Raw genomic sequence first — 20,280 nt, forward strand, 5'->3', positions numbered from 1 at the left:
TTGGGGAGCGAGTGCTCTGGGAATTAAGGAATTTCTGCCCTTGAATAAATTTGTGCTCTTTTGTAAATTTGAGCTGGGAGCTCAGGAATTTGTAAAGCGAGGGGCTTGAAGCCCAGGATTTGTAAAGTTCTCTAACCTTGTATTTTCCTTGACTGGTTTCATTGTACCTGAAAGGTTTTTTATGTTCACCAAGTGAAAATTGTTAAGTTGTTTTTTTGGAAAAATATAACCTTCAGTTCAAGTTTTAAATTAATTTTGATATTGTAGATAGACCCATTCACCCCAGCACCTTCTTTAACCCCTTTCTGCTCCACGGGTAACCCCGTAACAATAATAATTATGATAATGATTTTTCTGTCTTCTTCTTCTCCTTCTTCTCTTTCTAATAGCTCTACTTGGGATCACACTCGTTCAATAGCTGGGCTTTGACCTTAGCCCGGTGTTGTCATATGTTCTCCCGGAGTACCTCTTTTCTTCCCTCCGACCAGGGAAACCTTTTTTCTTCACCGGGTTTTCCTGCAAACTGTCCGGTTTCATGGCTAAATGGTTAGCGTGCTGGCCTTTAGCCACAGGGGTTCCGGGTTCGATTTCCGGAGGGGTCAGGAATTTTAACCATTATTGGTTAATTTTGCTGGCACGGGGGCTGGGTGTATGTGTCTTCATCAAAATTTCATCCCCATCACGACGCGCAGGTCGCCTACCGGGCGTCGAATCAAAACACCTGCACCTGGCGAGCCAAATATGTCCTCAGACACTCCCCGCACTGAAAGCCATACGCCATTTCATTTCATATCATTTCCTGAACACCATGACTTTCTTCAGGAATTGTGGCGTCTCCAGTATTTCCTGTCTTTCAGCACTGAGTCTACGATCTTTCTGACAATTTCTCTCTCTCTCTCTGATTTTCAGTTTTTTAATCAAGTTTTTTCTATTGACACTCCATGGCATACAGAGCATCCGTGTTGATGACTGTTCTGTATTGTTTTAATTTTTGTTTTACGCCACACCGACTAAGACAGTTCTTTTTGCGACAATGGGATAGGATTGGGAAGTGACTGTGGCCTTAAGTAAGATGCAGACCAACATGTGCCTGGTGTCAAAATAGGAAACCACGGAAGACCACTGTCAGGGCAGCCGACAGTGCTGTTTGAACCCATTATCTTCCGAATACAAGCCAACAGTTGCTCACTTCGAACCGCGAAGCCAACTCGCTGATTATGTGGGTGCTGATCGATCCAACGGGCTTTTTAATTCACTTAGAGTCTTGAATATTAAATCGTTATAAAAGGTGTTAAACAGCAGATCTAAATTTATTACGTTTTTAAACGGCAGTGATAAGTAAAGAGAGGTAGCGTGTCTGTCTCTTACCTGGAGGCCCCGGGTTCGATTCCCGGACAGGACAGGGATTTTTACCCGGACCTGAGGGCTGGTTCGAGGTCCACTCAGCCTACGTGATTAGAATTGAGGAGCTATCTGACGGTGAGATAGCGGCCCCGGTCTAGAAAGCCAAGAATAACGGCCGAGAGGATTCATCGTGCTGACCACACGACACCTCGTAATCTGCAGGCCTTCGGGCTGAGCAGCGGTCGCTTGGTAGGCCAAGGCCCTTCAAGGGCTCTAGTGCCATGGGGTTTGGATTTGGTTTAGTGATAAGTAAAGGCCATACATAAATGTGAACACAAATTGTATGGAAATGTGAACCAATCCAAACAAATTACAGTCACTTACTGAATGTATTTAAGGATAGCGATTACTGAAATTAAACTGTAATTAGGAAACATCCAGGTTTTTGTTTGTTTTATGTCTTGAAAGATTTATTTAATCTCCTACTAACGCACATAATATAAGTTGGCATGAGTAACAATAGGACCCCCCTATGGATCTGCGCAGTTTGATAGCAATGAGTGGTAAAAACGTTTATAGTGTTTGCCTGATAATTTTTAATTTTTAACTTTTAATTTTTAATCATGGCTAACCTTAATTTGGATTTCTACATAATACTTTTAACATTATATCAACAATAAAATTTTGAACTGGTACTGACTAGAAGCTTTATTTCGACAATACCTATCATACAGTGAAGGGCTGCCTGCCTGAGGTGGTAAAGGCGTGCTCGCTTCACCTGGGAGAACGTGGGTTCGATTCTCCGTTAGAAACACGAAACATTTAAGAAACGAGATTTCCGATTCCGGAGGTGTACATGGCCTTGAGGTATCAGGTTAGTTCCTGGGACAAAGGTAGCCGGGCGTAGAGCTAACCACTCTACCCCACTAAGTGCCGAGATTACTGATAGTGGAAGTCTTTACCTTCCACCCCTCCAAGGGCCTTCATGGCCTGTACAGCATTTCTATGTGCCGAGCCCAAAGTAAAGAATTAATATAATATTTTAAAATTTATAAAGTTAGAATATCTGCCAAACAAAATTCACTACTTTACAGACTATGCAGTATCTATAACAGTGCATTTCGGATAAATAATGCTCTTGATTTCAGCGCAGACATGACAATATTTGTTAAAAGAAATCACGGCTAGCATTGACAGACAACAATATAATACAACAATGTATGTACATATATTAAACTATCTTGGAACAATGTCTTGTAAGACAAAACCCATAATAATGCGATAGATTAGATTAATTATAGCAGATAAGTTTAGATTAAATTTAATTAGGCTAGGTAATATTAAGCGATAATTATTTGTAATCTGATCCTGTATTACAAAGAATTCTCCTGTTATTGGGATGAAGAACCTGTAGCATGCAATAAATTAAATTAACCACCACATTCCATCCCTGTTGAACAATGGGACTTACATTTTTTCTTAATTGAAGGAGACAACGGAAATTATAGTTATATTATTGATTGAATCTCTGTTAGTTTCTCACATTGAAAGTGGCAAACGTGTCCAGAAATAGCAATAGCCTACTATATTAATATACTGAGCGAGTTGGCCGTGCGGTTAGGAAAGCACAACTGTGAGCTCGCATCCGGCAGATAGTGGGTTCGAACCCCACTGCCGGCAGCCCAGAAGGTGGTTTTCCGTGGTTTCCCATTTTCACACCAGCAAATGCTGGGTTTGTACCTCAATTAAGGGCACGACTGCTTCCTTCCCATTCCTAGGCCTTTCCTGTCCCATCGTCGCCATAAGAGCTATCTGTGTTGGTGCGACGTAAAGCAACTAGCAAAAATAATAATCTTACTATATATAAAAATGGATGTATGTGTGCGTAAATGACACATCTCCTCCTAAACCAATGGAGCAAATTCAATCAAATTTTGAACACTTATTATTTGCTATCTGGAGACGAGCACCGTGGGGGTAAGCCATCTCTAGCCCCCTTAGGGGTGGGGGTCAGGGGGGTCTGGTGTAAAATAATCGAAAATAGTGTCGAATCCATACTTTTCGGGGTCGCTGAAGTAAATAGTGACACTCCAAAATTTTTATAAGTCCACGTTAGCCCCCTTCGTCGTGGGGGTTGGGGGGTGTGAGTTAAAAAATAATAAAAAAGTGTCTCAATACTTTTCGGGTTCGCTGAGATGAATAGTAACGCTCCGAATTTTTTAAAGTCAAAATTCAGTCCCCTTTAAGCGGTGGGGGGCGAGGGGGCAGTGAGATATAAAAATCCTCCTATATAAAAGTGGATGTATGTACGTGTGTAAATGATACACCTCTTAAACCACTGGAGTAATTTCAATCAAATTTTGAACACTTATTATTTGCTATCTGGAGACGAGCACTGTGGAGGTAAGCCACCTCTAGCCTCCTTAGGGGAGGTAGGGGGTTAGGTTTAAAAATAATCGAAAATAGCGTCGAATCCACACTTTTCGGGGTCGCTGAGATGAATAGTAACACTTCGATTTTTTTAAAAATTCGAAGTTCAGCCCCTTTTGCGGTGGGGGGCGGGGGGAGTGATATATAGCAGTAATCGAAAATAGTGTCGAATACATAGTTTTTGGGGTCTCCGAGGTAAATTGTACACTCCGGATTTTTATTATCAGGAGACAAACCACGTGTGGGTAAGACACCCCCGGAACCCTTAGGGATGGGGGCGAGGGGGCTGAGATGTAAAAATCATCGAAAGTGGTGTCGAATCCATACTTTTCGGGCTCGCTGAAATGAATAGCGACAATCCGGTATTTTTTAATATCCAAGTTCAGCCCCCTTCGGGGTGGGGAGCGATGTAGGAGTGATATACAAAAATAATAGAAAGTAGTGTCGAATCCATACTTTTCAGGGTCGCTGATATGAATAATGCCACTCCGAATTTTTTTTAAATCCAAGTTCAGCCCCCTTCGGTGTGGGGGCGATGGGAGACTGATATATAACAGTAATCGAAAATAGTGTCGAATCCATACTTTTGGGGCTCGCTGAAATGAAAAGTGACACTCCAGAATTTCCTAATGTCCAAGTTCAGCCCCTTCGGGGTGGGGGCGATGGGGGAGTGATGTATAAAATAATAGAAAATAGTGTCGAATCCACAGCTTTTGAGGTAGCTGAGATGAATAGTAACACTTCGGATTTTTAGTATCAGGAGACGAACCACGTGGAGGTAATACACCCCAGGAACCTTTAGGGGCGGAGATATATAGATAATCGAAAGTAGTGTCGAATCCATACTTTTCCGGGTCGCTGAGATGCATAGTGACACTCCGGCATTTTTTAAGTCCAAGTTCAGCCCCCTTCGGGTGTGGGCCGATGGGAGAATGATATATAAAAATAATCGAAAATAGTGTCGAATACATAGTTTTCAAGGTCGCCGAGGTGAATTGTATACTCCAGATTTTTAGTATCAGGAGATAAACCACGTGGGGTTAAGACACCTCAGGAACACTTAGGGGCGGGGGGCGAGGGGGTTGAGATATAAACATCATCAAACGTAGGGACGAATCCATACTTTTCGGGCTCGCTGTGACGGATAGTAACACTTCCGATTTTTTAAAATCGAAGTTTAGCTTCCTTTAGTGTGGCGGGGGAGTGAGATATAAAAATAATTGAAAATATTGTCTAATCCATAGTTTTCCAGGTCGCTTAGATGAATAGTAACATTCCGGATTTTGCATAGGGGCTGAGGAAGGGTGAAAAAATAAATTGCCTAAAATGACCGAGATAATGGACGTGTGTATGTTCCAGTATGACTTACAAGTATCAATTACTACCTGAAAAGTATACTATGGGAGTAAGACGCCCCTAGATCCACTAGGGAAGGGGGTGAAATATAATCCATATGAATAAATGGAAGTCGGTATGGAGCGATCTATATATACTGTACTGCATATATATAAAGGCATAAAAATGAAAAGAGACGTGAATTACTGAGACACTTCTAGGCATCATAGAAACTTAAAACTTGGTACCAGACAAACTGATGATTTCAGGATCCCTAGAAAAATCGAATATTCTCTGAGGGGAACACGCTGGGATTTTCAAATCCGCATAAGAACGCAGTCGGATATATTTATCCAAAACGATAACCTATAGGTCTTATGGGCTTAAAAGTTTCCGGAAAGTCCTAATTTTAACCCCCTCCCCATATCAAGATGGCGGTACAATCTTCCAGACAAGCTACAAAATTGAAATTAGGCAAAATTATAGCTTTTAGCGTGTAACCGACGGGAAAATTAAGAGATGTTTAAAATTTTTATTTTTTACCCTCGATAAATATCGAAATATGGAGACAATTTTAATGACGGTCCAGACCTTCCTTTTGAGATATTTGGTGCCTAAACGGTAGGTCGTATCACAAAGCGGATGGCAAAATCTCCGTTCAATTTGAAGTGATCTACAACTTTGGTCCTATGACATTTTGTCGTATCTCTATCCCTTATACGTTAAATTTGGCTCTATTTCTGGATTTACCTCAATTTTGTATTTTGTACACGTAAAATTGATGGTTTGAATCGCTTATAGGAAAGATAGGATCATCAAATTCTACACGAATATTGGCGCACCTAGTAACTATTTGTGAGCCAAATTCTGTGTTTGAAGCTGTCACATAAGTATCTGAAAAGTAATTCAATGTGTGAAAACCTTACACAGATTTCACCCTATGCAACATTTCTAAAATAATCTTACTTTAAACATATGAGATACGAGGAAATATCAATAGGACCAGCCATTTAGATCTCCAAGTGAGGCCAGAGGCGTCTTATTGTACAATCCGTTTTTCGATATGATGCACCGTTTAGCGGCAGTTATTCTGTAAATGAAGGTGAACATGCATATACTTCCGTATGTTGATCTATATTTATTCATTGAAGTCGATTTGTAGCGATCTGGAAGGGGTGTGTCTGCCATTGTAATTAATACTTTACAAATCAATAGTGACTGTTAGCAGGAGGACGTCTGCTATTGTAATCAGTACCCCCACGTCGACTTTAACTGGCAGTAAGAATGGGGTCCTCCTGTAACTCCTGTGTACCATTGTAATGAATAATGCCCTTCTCGATTTGATTAGCAGAAGGCAAGGGAGCGTGCAATTTTTTGGAAATCTCCCTTACCCGATTCTGTTCGTCAGTAGGCAGAGGTGGCCCCTTGCAAGGGTACCCCCATTGTAATCAAATTTACTCATCAAAATGAGACTGACTTTACGCATAGTGAATTGCAGTAGACAAGTGGACCTGTCGTTATTATCACAACTCCGCAACTCGCACTTTACATTGGAAAGAACGTCTGGGGACCTCCCTATGCTGTTTCTCTGATAACGCTAAGAGGCATGCAATTTAAAAAATCTTATTCACTTCATGTACAGTAATTTACTTCGATATCCGCATACAATGTAAAATACTGTAGCGAAGCACGGGTGCATTTGCTAGTAATGTATATAAATGACATTGTATGAATGTGTGTGGGTGTGTTTGTAGTATTACATTTCCTCCTAAACCACAGGAACGATTTCAACCAAACTTGGGACACTTATGACCTAGTACCAAGACACAAACTGTAAGGGGTCAAGACAACCCAAGCGCCTTTAGGAGGGGGGGGGGGGATGAGAGATAAACATAATCGAAAATAGTGTCGAATCCATAGCTTTCGGGGTCACTGAGATGAAGAGTGACACTCCGGATGTTTTTAAAGTCCAAATTCATCCTCCTTTGGGTTGGGTGGCAAGTGGGGTGGGGGGTGGGGGGAGTGAGATATCAAAATAATGGAAAATAGTGTCGAATCCATAGTTCTCGGGGTCGCCGAGGTGAATACTGACACTCTGGACTTTTTATCCCTTGGGTGGAGGGGGGAGGGGTGTTGATGATGGGGTGAGATAGAAAATAATCGAAAATAGTGTCGAATCCATAGTTTTCGGGGTCGCTTAGATGATCATTGACACTCCAAACAAACCAAACCAAGCGACCGCTGCTCAGCCCGAAGGCCTGCAGATTAAGAGGTGTCGTGTGGTCAGCACGACGAGTCCTCTCGGTCGTTATTCTTGGCTTTCTAGACCGGGCATTGACACTCCAGATATATTTAATGTCCAAGTTCAGCCGCCTTAGTGGTGGGTGGCGAGGGGGCTGTGAGATAAAAATAATATGAAAATAATGGCTAGTCCGTAGGTTTAAGGGTCGCTGAGATGAATAGTGACACTCTGGAGTTTCTGAAGTTAAAGTTCAGCACCGTTTGTGGCGGGGGCGAGCGGGGGGAGGGGGGAGGGGGCTGAGTGAGTGAGATATAAAAATAATCGAAAATAGTGTCGAATACACAGTTTTCGGGGTCACGGAGATGAATATTGACACTCTAGATATTTTAAAAGTCGATGTTCAGCCCCCCTTTGGAATAGGGATGACCAAGGGTAAAAAATAAAACGACAAAAATGACCGAGACTATGGATATATGTCTGTATTTTCCAGCACAGCTGTCAACTAATCTGGTACAAATATCTGTGATAAATGTTGTTGTGGCAAGACACCCCTAGAACCCCCAGGAGAGGGAGTTAAATTATAAATATAACTAAAAACGATCGATATTAGTCTCGAACTACAGTTTTCAGGACTACTGGAGCGATTTCTACCAAACTTGGTATACATATGACTTATTATCAGGAGACTAACCACGTGGGGCAAGACACCCCTAACACCCTTAGGGGTGGGGTGAGAGGAGGGTGGAACATACAAATAATCGAAAGTAGTGTCGAAACCATAGTTTTCAGGGTCGCTGAGATGAATAGTGACACTGAATTTTTAAAGTCTACGTTCAGTCCCTTTGGAATCGGGGTTGAGAAAGGATAAAAGTAAATTGTCAAAAATGACCGAGATAATGAACGTATGTGTGTTCCAGCGTAGCTATCAACCAAAATTGATACATGTATGAATAGTAGGCCTACTGTGGGGGAAAGACACCCTTAGAACCCCTAGAGAAGGGGACGAATATAATTATGGCTAAGAACGACCGATATTAGTGTTGAATCCATACTTTTCGGGATTATTGGGAGTAATTTCAACCAAACTTGGTACACTTATGTCTTACTATCAGAAGACAAACTGCGTGGAGGTATGGCAACCCTAGCACCCCTAGGGTTGATGGTGTGAAGGGTTGAGATGCAAAAACAATCGAAAATAGTGTCGAATCAATTCTTTTCCGGGTCTCTGAGATGAATAGTGTCACTCCGGAATGTTTAGCAAATTCCGCCTCCTTTCGCACAGAGCGTGAGAAAAGGTGAAAAACAAAATTTCCAAAATGACCGAGATAATGGACGTACGTGTATATGTTCCAGCATAGCTTTCAACCAAGTATGACTTACTATCTGGAAAAATACCTTGGGCGTAAAAGACCTCTTGGAATAGGGGTGAAATGTAAAATATAACCGAACACGACCTAAATTTGTGTCGAAACCACAGTTTTTCGGGTCACTGAGATGAACTGTGCCACTCTGGGTGCCGTTTAATATGAAGCTCAGTCCCAATCGGCACGATGGTGAGAACGGGTGAGGAAAAGAAAACTTCCAAAGTGACCGAGTTTAAGGACGTACATCTCAACCAAAATTGGTACACATATGACTTAATATCTGGAAGAAATTACTATGGGGGTAAGATAATCCTAGCACCCCTAAGATCGGGGATGAATTATAAAAGCACAGAAAGAGAGGTGAAATTTATAAATAATAGACAACGAGAAATATTAATGTACATTCCATAATTTTCGGGATCGCTGAGGTGAATAATAACAATCCGGATGTTTTTGGAAGTCCATTTTCAGCCCCCATTTGCATGGAGATGAGAAGGGGTGGAAAAGGAAATGTCCAAAATGACGTAAATTACGGATGTATGTGTGTATCTTCCTTCATAGCCCCCATAACAAATTAGTGTACATATTACCTATTATCTGAAAAAAAAAAAAAGTTCGGGTAAAATTCCCTTTAGCATTACTAGGAGACGAGTTGAAATGTAAAAATAAACGAAAATGACTGATATTGATGTCGAATCCATTGTTCAAGAGGTCACTAAGTTGAAATGTGACGCTCTGGATACCGTTTAAGTCCACGCTGATCTTCCATTGAGATGGCGGGCAGAGAGGGCCTTAAAAGTAAATAGTCGAAAATGACCGAGATTAATGTTGAATATACTGTTTTTGGGATCGCAAGGCTGACTGGTGAGAGTTTCAATGACATCATATCTATAGCACGACGGGTAAATGCAATATATACTTCACAGTCAATTCGAGCTTCCACAAGGACAAAGATTACTCGAAAATTCAATAATTTAAAATATGAAATCAAACACATCTAAATAACTCTAAAAACTACATGACAGATCGTAAAATCAGCATCTTGAATATGAATTCTATAAAAATTAACTTCACACGTAACCGGTAATACAAACCTTAATGGTAAACATTCAAAAACTATCCGGGCATCGCCGGGTACTACAGCTAATAATAATAATAATAATAATAATAATAATAATAATAATAATAATAATAATAATAATAATAATAATAATAATAATAATAATAATAATAATAATAATAATAATAATCTGTCTTTCTTCTCCATGGCATCTTTCCCAATTAATTGGCTTCGGCACTTGTTGAGATGCGGCTCAGTTTAACAACCGGATGCCCTTTCTGACGCCAACCCTACGTGCATGTATTTGTTAATTATTGTTTGTTTGGTGGCTAGTAGTGTAGTGTGTACAGGAAGGGAAGTGTATTAAGACGAACACAATTACTCAGTCCCCGAGCCAGAGGAATTAACCATACGCAGTTAAAATCCCAGCTGGGTTCTTGATTTAAGCCGCATTTGGTAAAGTTCTCTCAATACACAGTTCTTCATGTACATACCCACATTCCTAACCGGGATTGAAATAAGAAATAGTAAACCAAGTGTGCGTCACAGTTCGCATCCATGTCACCACGAGGTTGGCGGAAGAAGAAAAAGAAGAATCCATTTTGTCAAGTAACTTCGAATGTGTCATCAGAGATCTTTTGAAATCGTGTGACGTGGAGTGCCGAATGCATTTTTTACATCCGATTACCTGCGCCAGATTCGAACCCAAAATCTTGGGATCCGAAGGTCGAAAATATACCTCTGATCAATAAAGGCAGGTCGTTAAGACAATGAACAACACCACAACCAACTCAGCTTCTTGATGAAGCAGATTCTATTAAATGATCTTGCTATTCGGACACTCTGGCCGGCGTCGAGGGCGCTATCTGTAGATCTGAACCAGTTCTACGGCTCTTTTGACGCCCGTTCTATGAGGAGGAATGTGTTCCACTATTTAATGTTTCTGTGAGGGTTGCTTGTGACCTGAGCTGTGTTTAAATCAAGAAAGAAACACGAACACACAGTCACTGAGCCAAAGGGAACAAGCCAGGGACGGATATAATACCTAGGCCGGTCATGAGTCGAACGTGTATATTCATTCTCTTTTAAAGAAATTTGATGGTGGACAATAGATTAGAAATTTCTCAATAAAAACAAAAGTCCCACCCTGGTTACAAGCTGTTACTGTTCTACCCAGCTATTGAAATCTCCTAACAGGTGCTCGCCCCTACAACTGAGTTCCCCGTCTCCTGTACGTCCGTAGACCTCGCTCAGTCACTGGAACAATACTGACATTGTTTTTCGTGATCGGTATCAGTACTAATAAGTGGATTTGTGAGAACGGCGAAGTCCATCGTTCGTTCTAGCAGTTCTGCGTTCGAATCCATCTAAAACAGCGTTCCTAACTGCGGTCGTGGGATCTCGTTGGGAGATTAAACAGTCGAGATTGAAAGGTAAGGCTCTCAGTCAGCGCCAAAAGTAGGAGACTTACAGTCGATGCGAAGACTGTACGACTAGAAACTCGTAATGACATCGAACTCCCATCTTATTTACATACAACCTGTTGTTGTTGTTGTTTTTGTTGTTGTTGTTGTTGTTGTTAGTTCTTTTAAGGGCGAAGATATGCTGATACTTGACAAGCTCGCAACTTACAGTCATGGGGCTCGTGGCTAAGACTGGCGTATATCATTCTCCAACTGAAGTTGATGGGTAAAGCCTAGACGTCTAGATGCTCAGTACTTTATACAGCACTGCTCTGTACCAGGGTTGCCTGATAGTCGACAGCATTTTTCCCTACTAGAGAGATAATTTCATCATCATCATCATCATCATCTGTTTACCCTCCAGGGTCGGCTTTTCCCTCGGACACAGCGAGGGATCCCACCTCTACCGCCTCAAGGGCAGTGTCCTGGAGCTTCAGGCTCTTGGTCGGGGATACAACTGGGGAGAATGACCAGTACCTCGCCCAGGCGGCCTCACCTGCTATGCTGAACAGGGGCCTTGTGGAGGGATAGGGCGATTGGATGGGACAGGCAAGGAAGAGGGAAGGAAGCGGCCGTGGCCTTAAGTTAGGTACCATCCCGGCATTTGCCTGGAGGAGAAGTGGGAAACCACGGAAAACCACTTCCAGGATGGCTGAGATGGGAATCGAACCCACCTCTACTCAGTTGACCTCCCGAGGCTGAGTGGACCCCGTTCCAGCCCTCGTACCACTTTTCAAATTTCGTGGCAGAGCCGGGAATCGAACCCGGACCTCCGGGGGTGGCAGCTAATCACGCTAACCACTACACCACAGAGGCGGACCGAGAGATAATTTAAAAAATAAAATACAATTCTCTTCACCAAAATGTATGGCGGCTAGTGTTAAAATTACTCCTACTGTATAATAACGGCTATTAATGGCGTGACATCAGATTACCTTGTATCAATAAGACCGCCACATATGGGGTACCTGCCAAACATTAAAATAGAAACTCTCTCTAATTGTTGTCCGCGTCCGTAGCGTAACGGTTAGTGTTATTAGCTACCGTCCTCGGGGGCCCGGGTTCGATTACCGGTACTGTCAGAAATTTAAGAATGGCAGGAGGACTTGTATATAGGTAAAACGGTACATGCAGGTCAATTCCATTGGGGGATGTGCCTAAAAAGAGCTGCCCCACCTCAGCACGAGGACAAGAGCTGCCCCACCTCAGCACGAGGACAAGAGCTTTTTTACCTGCAATAAGAGACGACAAAAAGGAGGGGAGAACTTGGCCACGGGGAGTCCGCCATGTTTACGTCCTACGTGGTTCCTCGCTTTCTTTTACAGATAACGTCTCTGTTCGAAGTGTCGGATCTATTGATTAGAGGCTGGTTGCCCAGCTGTACTTCCTCTTAAAACAATAATCACCACCACCACGAATTTCGTAATTTTCGCTTTCTTGCTAAGTCTCAAGAGAGAAAGTTCAGTCAGGTAACATGGATGGCCGAGAACGAAAGGGTTACAATTCAAATATCCATTCCATTATTTTTCAGGAGAAGAGTTTAAAGTTTTAGCAGTTTATGCCATTGCATCTAAAAAATACACTTGTTAAGCAATTTTTATGAAAATTCGTGTGTACATAGTGATATATATATATATATATATACCGAGCTCGATAGCTGTAGTCGCTTAAGTGCGGCCAGTATCCAGTAATCGGGTGATAGTGGGTTCGAACCCCACTGTCGGCAGCCCTGAAGATGGTTTTCCGTGGTTTCTCATTTTCTCACCAGGCAAATGCTGGGGCTGTACCTTAATTAAGGTCACGGCCGCTTCCTTTCCATTCCTAAGCCTTTCCTTTCCCATCGTTGCCATAAGACCTATCTGTGTCGGTGCGACGTAAAGCAAATAGCGAAAAAAGTGATATATAATAATAATAATAATAATAATAATAATAATAATAATAATAATAATAATAATAATAATAATATGACCTCCGCTGCTCAGCTGGCAGAGCGCAACGTGGTTCAAATGCCGGTCACTCCATGTGAGATTTGTGCTGGACAAAGCGGAGGCGGGGCAGGCTTTTCTCCGGGTACTCCCGTTTTCCCTGTCATATATCATTCCAGCAACACTCTCCACTATCACTTCATTTCGTTTCATTTCTTGCCATGCCAAAGCAGTTGATGTAGCACTCAACGAAACCTGCCGCATTATTACTGGATGTTTGAGACCTACACCTTTGGAAAAAGTGTATTGCCTTGCAGGGATAGCACCTCCCGATATCCGCTGTGAAGTGGCAGCCTAGAAAGAAAAGACAAAGGTTATTGACATCGGAAGCCCACCCTTTGTTTGGATATGAGCCACCACGCCAGCGGCTTAAGTCTAGGAAAAGCTTCTTGAGAGTAACCGAAACAGTTGCAGGAACAGCGCAGTAAGCAAGAATTCAAGAATGGCGCGTCAGGAGTCAACATACGAGCATCAGTCAATGGATGACCCCAAAAGAGGAACTCTTTCCTGGCCATGTCACAGATTGGGTGAATTGGAGAGCACTGAATAGACTGCGCTCTGGTGTTACGCGGTGCAGGGCAAACCAGAAGAAATGGGGTTTCGAAGTGTGTGTATATGGAGAAGAGCAGACCACAGCCCTTTTGCTGCAATGTAGTTCATGCCCATTCAGCTGCACAATAGAAGACCTGGTTAAAGCGAAGCCAAATGCACTTGATGTTGCAAGATTTTGGGCTTACATAGTTTAACGTGGGTCTTCGTCATTGAAGTATTTATGTTGTTTTATGTTTTTCCTTATATTTAATTTTAAACTTATGTATGCTTCTCACACGATATAAATAAATTTCATCTGGCGGTCATTAATCATTGCCCCCAGAGGAATGCGAAAGACTTCGGCAGCCGGCACTGTTCCTATCCTCGCTGCTAGATGGAGGCTTCATTCATTCCATTCCTGATCCGATTGGAACTGGAAAAAGGCTCTGGAATTTTTATTTTCAATAATAATTGTTCCGGGATTTCTGTGGAACAGCAGATGTGAAAGAAGGTGCCGGGGTGAATGGGTCTAACTACAAAGCCGAGATATAGATTAAAATTTCCTTAATGGTTATATTTTCGAAAATGACAAAACTTAGCAATCTTCACATAATTTTTTTCCAAATTTAACAAATAACAACAAGTCAACAAATAGCCGACAATCAGGTACAACACCAGGAAAAGACAAGATTCAGAACAATTCTGGGCCTTACGCCCCTCGCTTTACAATTCCCTTGCGCTCCTAGCTCAAATATATCAAGCACAATACTTTCAAGGGCAGAACACCCCTTCATTCAAGGAGCACTTGCTCCTAATTACAATATCAGGCCTCCGAGAGGCACTTTTACCACACAAGAAAAGAGCTGAAGCACTCTCAGTTTTTCAAGCCTCTTCAGGGCAATAGCGGACTTTACAATGGCTTGCCATCAAGGCACAACATACAAAAATGAAACGGGGGTACCTCGTACCCAACCTACTGGGCCTTAGTAGAAAAAGAAGAGGTTAAGTAAATGGCCCCAAAAAACCCAAAAGGAATGGAGGCGAGTATTTGCACTCCTACACATACATTCTTAAAACCTAAAACGCACTAGGCCGATGACAGGTGACCCGTATAAGGAGTAAATTTAAACATTACGGAAGAGAAAAATTCAGTTACCAAAACGTAGTCACCTCAAACCTAAATGAAGGGGAGCTCGAGAGGGTAAATCACTCTCCATCCTCGAATTCCAGTTACAAATTTAATTAAGTTTTTAGATAAGCCGGCAGAAAATAACATATTTAGGAAATTAGATTACATCGTAAAAGTTTCGGACCTTTCCTGCGAGTCAAACTGCTGAGCTAGGAAGAAATAAAGATGTTAAAAGGCCATTACCTTACAGAAGACCTGCTGCCTGATGAAAGAGGCGCTTCCCGCCTCCTGATACACGTCCATACACTAGGTTAGATGTTAATCAAGTGGCCAAGAGACGTGAAAATCCGCAGTTTATAAACCTTCGGGGAAAGTTCGAGGCATTTCATGAATAATAAAGCCACACCCTCTCACTTTTATTGGTTAGTTTAAAGTTACACACCAAAACGAAAAAGAAGCCAGTGATTGGTTAGAAATTAATTACAGAAATTCTGGATTGGCTAAATTCAAAACTGGCGGAAAGAAAGACAAATATTGCCAACCCACAACTGAATGAACGAAATTTTGTAAAGTACAAACTTATAAATATAAAATTTCTTCAAATAAGGTTCCTTCACTTCGCACCAGGGTGCATGATCATAGTTTTTAGGCAGTGACATCTATGAGAGAATGTCCAAACTTCTTGATAAATAGTAAACAAAAACACGTCGAAATTCACACAGTGACATCTTCAGAGGAAAGGTTTGTGAGCTTGTATTTGGAAGATGGTGGGTTTGAACCCCACTGTCGGCAGCCCTGAAGGAGATGGTTTTCAGTGGTTTCCCATTTTCACACCAGAAGAATGCTGGGGCTGTACCGTAATTAAGGCTACAGCCGCTTCCTTCCCACTCCTATCCGTTTCCTGTCCCGTCGTCGCCATAAGACCTATCTGTGTCGGTGCGAAGTAAAGCCCCTAGCAAAAAAAAAAAAAAAAAAAAAAAAAGAAATATATCAATTACAAGTAAGGAGGCGGGGTTCCAAAATTTACAACATTAGAATGAGCGTCTTTGCTCCACACGATCACCCAGGAGACTACTCTCCAAAATTTACAATATTCAAGCCTCTCAAAGGCACAGTTTAACTTTTAAATTAGGTGAAAGTACAACCAGATTTCACTGTCTTACTCGCTTGACAGTCTCCATTACATTTAAATAGGAATTTAAATAAGAATAGTTAACAGAGGCAATAAGTGCCCATTCTACCTGGGGTTAGTGAAAAAGGAAAAGGTAACATATGTCGGCCGTAAATCAAAGTGTTAGGCGGTGAACACTTGCACTCCTTTGAAATTCAGTAGACAATACTTAAGACACTAATATGGGCTTATGGCCCGAAGCTACAGAGGCTAAGCCTATACTAAGGAGGCGACTAGATTAAGAGAAAATTTTAAATTACAAATGGAAAATTGCCCCAGATGGAAAGATTACATTAAGAAATAATTTTAAAACCTTCCCCTCAAGTTAGCTTTCTGAGACTATTACATGATTAAAAGATGTCTGCCATTACCTTGAGCTGGTGTGCCTTCCGGAGATGGACGAGGCGAGCCCCTTACCTCCTCTATGAACACACTCTAAACCTCTTGACTGGAGCGATCGAAAGACAACATGGCCCGAAAGGTCCCAGCTTTTATAGCGGAAAGGAATATTCTAGAATTCTCTGGACCAAAGCCCTGCACACACCCACAATTTCTATTGGTTGGTTCAATAAAACAATTCTTGAGTGGCTAAAATTTTAAGAAGGCGGGACCCTGATGGACAACATTCTGATGATCGAGCGAATTGGACGTGCCATTAGGGTCACGAAGCTGCGAGCTTGCATTCGGCAGATGGTGGGTTCAAATCCCACCGTCAGCAGCCCTGTAGGTGGTTTTCCGTGGTATCTCCATTTTCGCACGAGATAAATGCTGTGTCTATACCTTAATTAAGGTCACGGCCAAAGAATGTGGACCAACAGGTTGACGAACAGAATTATCCTCCTGTATACGTTTTTACTGATATTTTCATAGTTTTCTCATTCTTTCCTTTTATCCTTTTATTTTCTATTTAAGGACGACACATACACACACACACCCAGTCCAGGAGTCAGTGGAAGTAACCAATTAAGGTTAAAATCCCGGACCCGGCCGGGTATCGAACACCAGGCCCCTTGAAGCAAAGGCCAGCACGCTAGCCATTTAGCCATGGAGCCGGACAATTCACGACCTGCCTGGCTTCATGAAATACGCCAAGATTTGAAAAGTGTGGACATTACATCGGAAGATATCTGGGACAGAGTGAGTTTTTGGGCGAAAGTTGCAGGAGTAAAAGGACTCCTTCGCAGAAAAGCAGCTAAGAAGAAGTCACATCCTGAAGAGGCATAAGGTTTCCGGATAATAATAATCTGTTCTGGTATATTTCTGGACAATCATAATTGAGAATATGAGCCAGTTTCTGATTCATGCGATATCATGCCTTTATGCACGTCTGCTGTATGAGTTACTGTATACCGAAATTTCCTCAGCTGAGAATGATAATTTGTCGCCGTCATGGTGTAGAGGTAACGTGCATATCTCTCACCCGGAGACCCCGGGTTCAATTTCCGCCCAGGCCAGGGAACTTTACCTGAATCTCAGGACTGTTTTGAGGTCCACTCAACCTACCTGATTAAAATTGAGGAGCTATCTAGCGGTGAAATGGCGACCCCGGTTTAGAGAGCCAAGAATAACGGCGGAGAGAATTCGTCACACTGGCCATGTATCATTTCGTAATCTGCAGGTCTTCCAGCTCACCAGCGGTCGCTTGGTTGGCCAATGCGCAATATGTCTTCAGCGCCATGGATGTGGGGAGAATGATAATTTAACATCGAAGGAAAGTACGTATCAATTTTTAGAAGATTTCTTGAGAAATGAAGATGTGCCAGATTTTTCAACCGGAGCCGTATTCGTTGTCTTCTCTCTCGGGACTAATGCTTCTGTTGAGTGTGCTTCTTCACTCAAGCATTTTGGAGCAAAGAAAGGAATAGTCTAGTGTAATAATCACGGTTAAAACTCATTTTACGAACTTAGAATGAGCGCTATTTCATCACAAGGTTCTAATATATGTATGAACCGGTATGTACTGTATTTACATTCGGGAGATAATGGGTTCTAACCCCACTGTCGGCAGCCCTCAAGATGGTTGTCCGTGGTTTCTCATTTTCACTCCATGCAAATGCTGAGGATGTATCTTAATTAAGGCCACGCTCGCTTCCTTCCCATTCCTAGCCCTTTCCTACACCAACGTCGTCGCCATAAAAACCTAACTGTGTCGGTGCGACGTAAAGCAGATTGGCGTCACTAAAGAGGTATTCTAGGGAAGTGAGGACTGAGGCAGTTTCCCGTTATTTTCCTCACTGAACCGGAATTTACTATTATATAACAGTCTGCCAAGCGGACTGAAATGCAAGGGTTAACAGATTAAGAAAGTAAGAAAAGAAAGATAAATAATAACAATAATGCTTTTTAACTGTATTTTAGATAAAGTGATCAGAGAATGGAAAAAGCATACTGCAAGTTAAGCGTATCCAGAAGATAAGAATTGGACACAAAATCTCCGATATTGCTGATTTGGCTTTGCCGCTGGTTTAGCTATTCTATCAGACAATACAGATAATGCAAGGGAGAACATCAAGCTTTTTAAAGAGACAGCAAAGAAAGCAGTTTCACAAATTTCTTTTGACAAGACATAATTCATTGGAAACATTACGGAAAAATTAAGAAAGTAAGCAAATTTAAGCATCCCGGAGAACTCATTCTGCCTAATAGTCTTGATTAAGATGCAAACAAAACAAGATCACAAAATGCAGCTAGCTTTAAAGATAATTACAGCAAAAAATCAATGTCAAGAAAAGTGAAACTTCATTACTGCAACATTGTCATAAAACCGAAGTATTTCTGTGCATCTGAATGTTTGGTCTCAAACAAAAAATGAGAAATCGATGGATTAGAAAATAAGGAAAGGAAAGTAATAAAACAAATTCTTGGTCGAAAGAAAAATGAAAGAGGAACGTATTCAGACAGTATTAGAAAAAGAAGGATTATTTTTATGGCCTTTTGGTCTGGATGAATCCAGAAAGTCTCACGAAGAGAATATTTGACCATTTCGATTAACATCCAAAAAGGGCAAAATTATTGTTCATCGGAGTTAAGCAAGAAATGGTTGAGCAGGATATCACAAGAAATAATACAGAGAGCCATTTTCAGAAAAAGGATTAAGGAATTCCAGAGTTACTGGAGAAAGAGAAGAAGCAAAAGGAAATCTGTCCGAATGGGGGAAAGAAAGAGAGAACATAGTGAAAGACAGGAAGGCGAGGAGAGGGAGAAAATCATGAAGTTACTGTACTTCCCTTGGTCCACAGATGGCCAATATCGAAGAAAGAAGAACGAAGAAATAATAATAATAATAATAATAATAATAATAATAATAATAATAATAATAATAATAATAATAATAATAATAATAATAATAATAATAATAATATATTTTCGTTTACGGTCATTAGAGACCACGTTAGGTAACAGTTACATGTTTCTGGAAGCCTTCTTCACAGCCCAAAACTTTAGCATCCTTTCTATGACAGCCTGTCTTCTTTCTTCTATCCACCCACGGTTAAGTTTTGGTTCGTCATGGAATCCCTGGACTTTGTCGATCACTGACCTAAACTTTGTTCGGTTTGAGATGTCTTCTGAATTTAGTCCCACCTGTTTGAGATCCTTTCTCACCTCCCTGAACCATTTATCCGACACTTTAGATCTGCTGTCTAGTATTGTGAAAATCCTTTTCGTTGGTCTCTTCTCATCCATTCTAAATAAATCCCTATAGAATTTAAGTCTCCGTTTACTCGTTGACTCAGTTAGCCTTTCATTGCCGCGGTAAAGTTCTTCCCTTCCTCGCAACGTATACGGTCCATCCTCAATCTTTGGACCCATTATTTTGCGAAGGATCTTTCTTTCGAATTTCTCAGCTTCTCTCAGTCCAGCTTTCCCTATCATTTGTAGGCATTCACTAGATAATAATTAGTTTGAGGAAAAGAAGAATATAATTTTATGGGCACATTAAGAGGATGAATCCAAAGAGACTGGATACTTAGTGTTCAATAAAACTGCAAGGCACAACCTTTATGTCTTAAGGAGGTTCACAAGGACTTGGAAGTATTGGAGATCCAGGAATGAGATGTACAGGGAAAAATAACCTTTAGGGAGAAAATAGCGGGAATGAAGGATGCACCGAAGAATCTCGTCAAGTTATGCAACATCTCGGTTGAAGAGCGACAAAGGAGAAATCAAAGACTTAGGAACATCTAGAAAGAGTGCAAAGAAGAGGGAATAAGTTTGAGAAGTAGAAG

This window comes from Anabrus simplex, chromosome 5 (genome assembly GCF_040414725.1).
Source record: "Anabrus simplex isolate iqAnaSimp1 chromosome 5, ASM4041472v1, whole genome shotgun sequence".
Taxonomy (NCBI): Eukaryota; Metazoa; Arthropoda; class Insecta; order Orthoptera; family Tettigoniidae; genus Anabrus; species Anabrus simplex.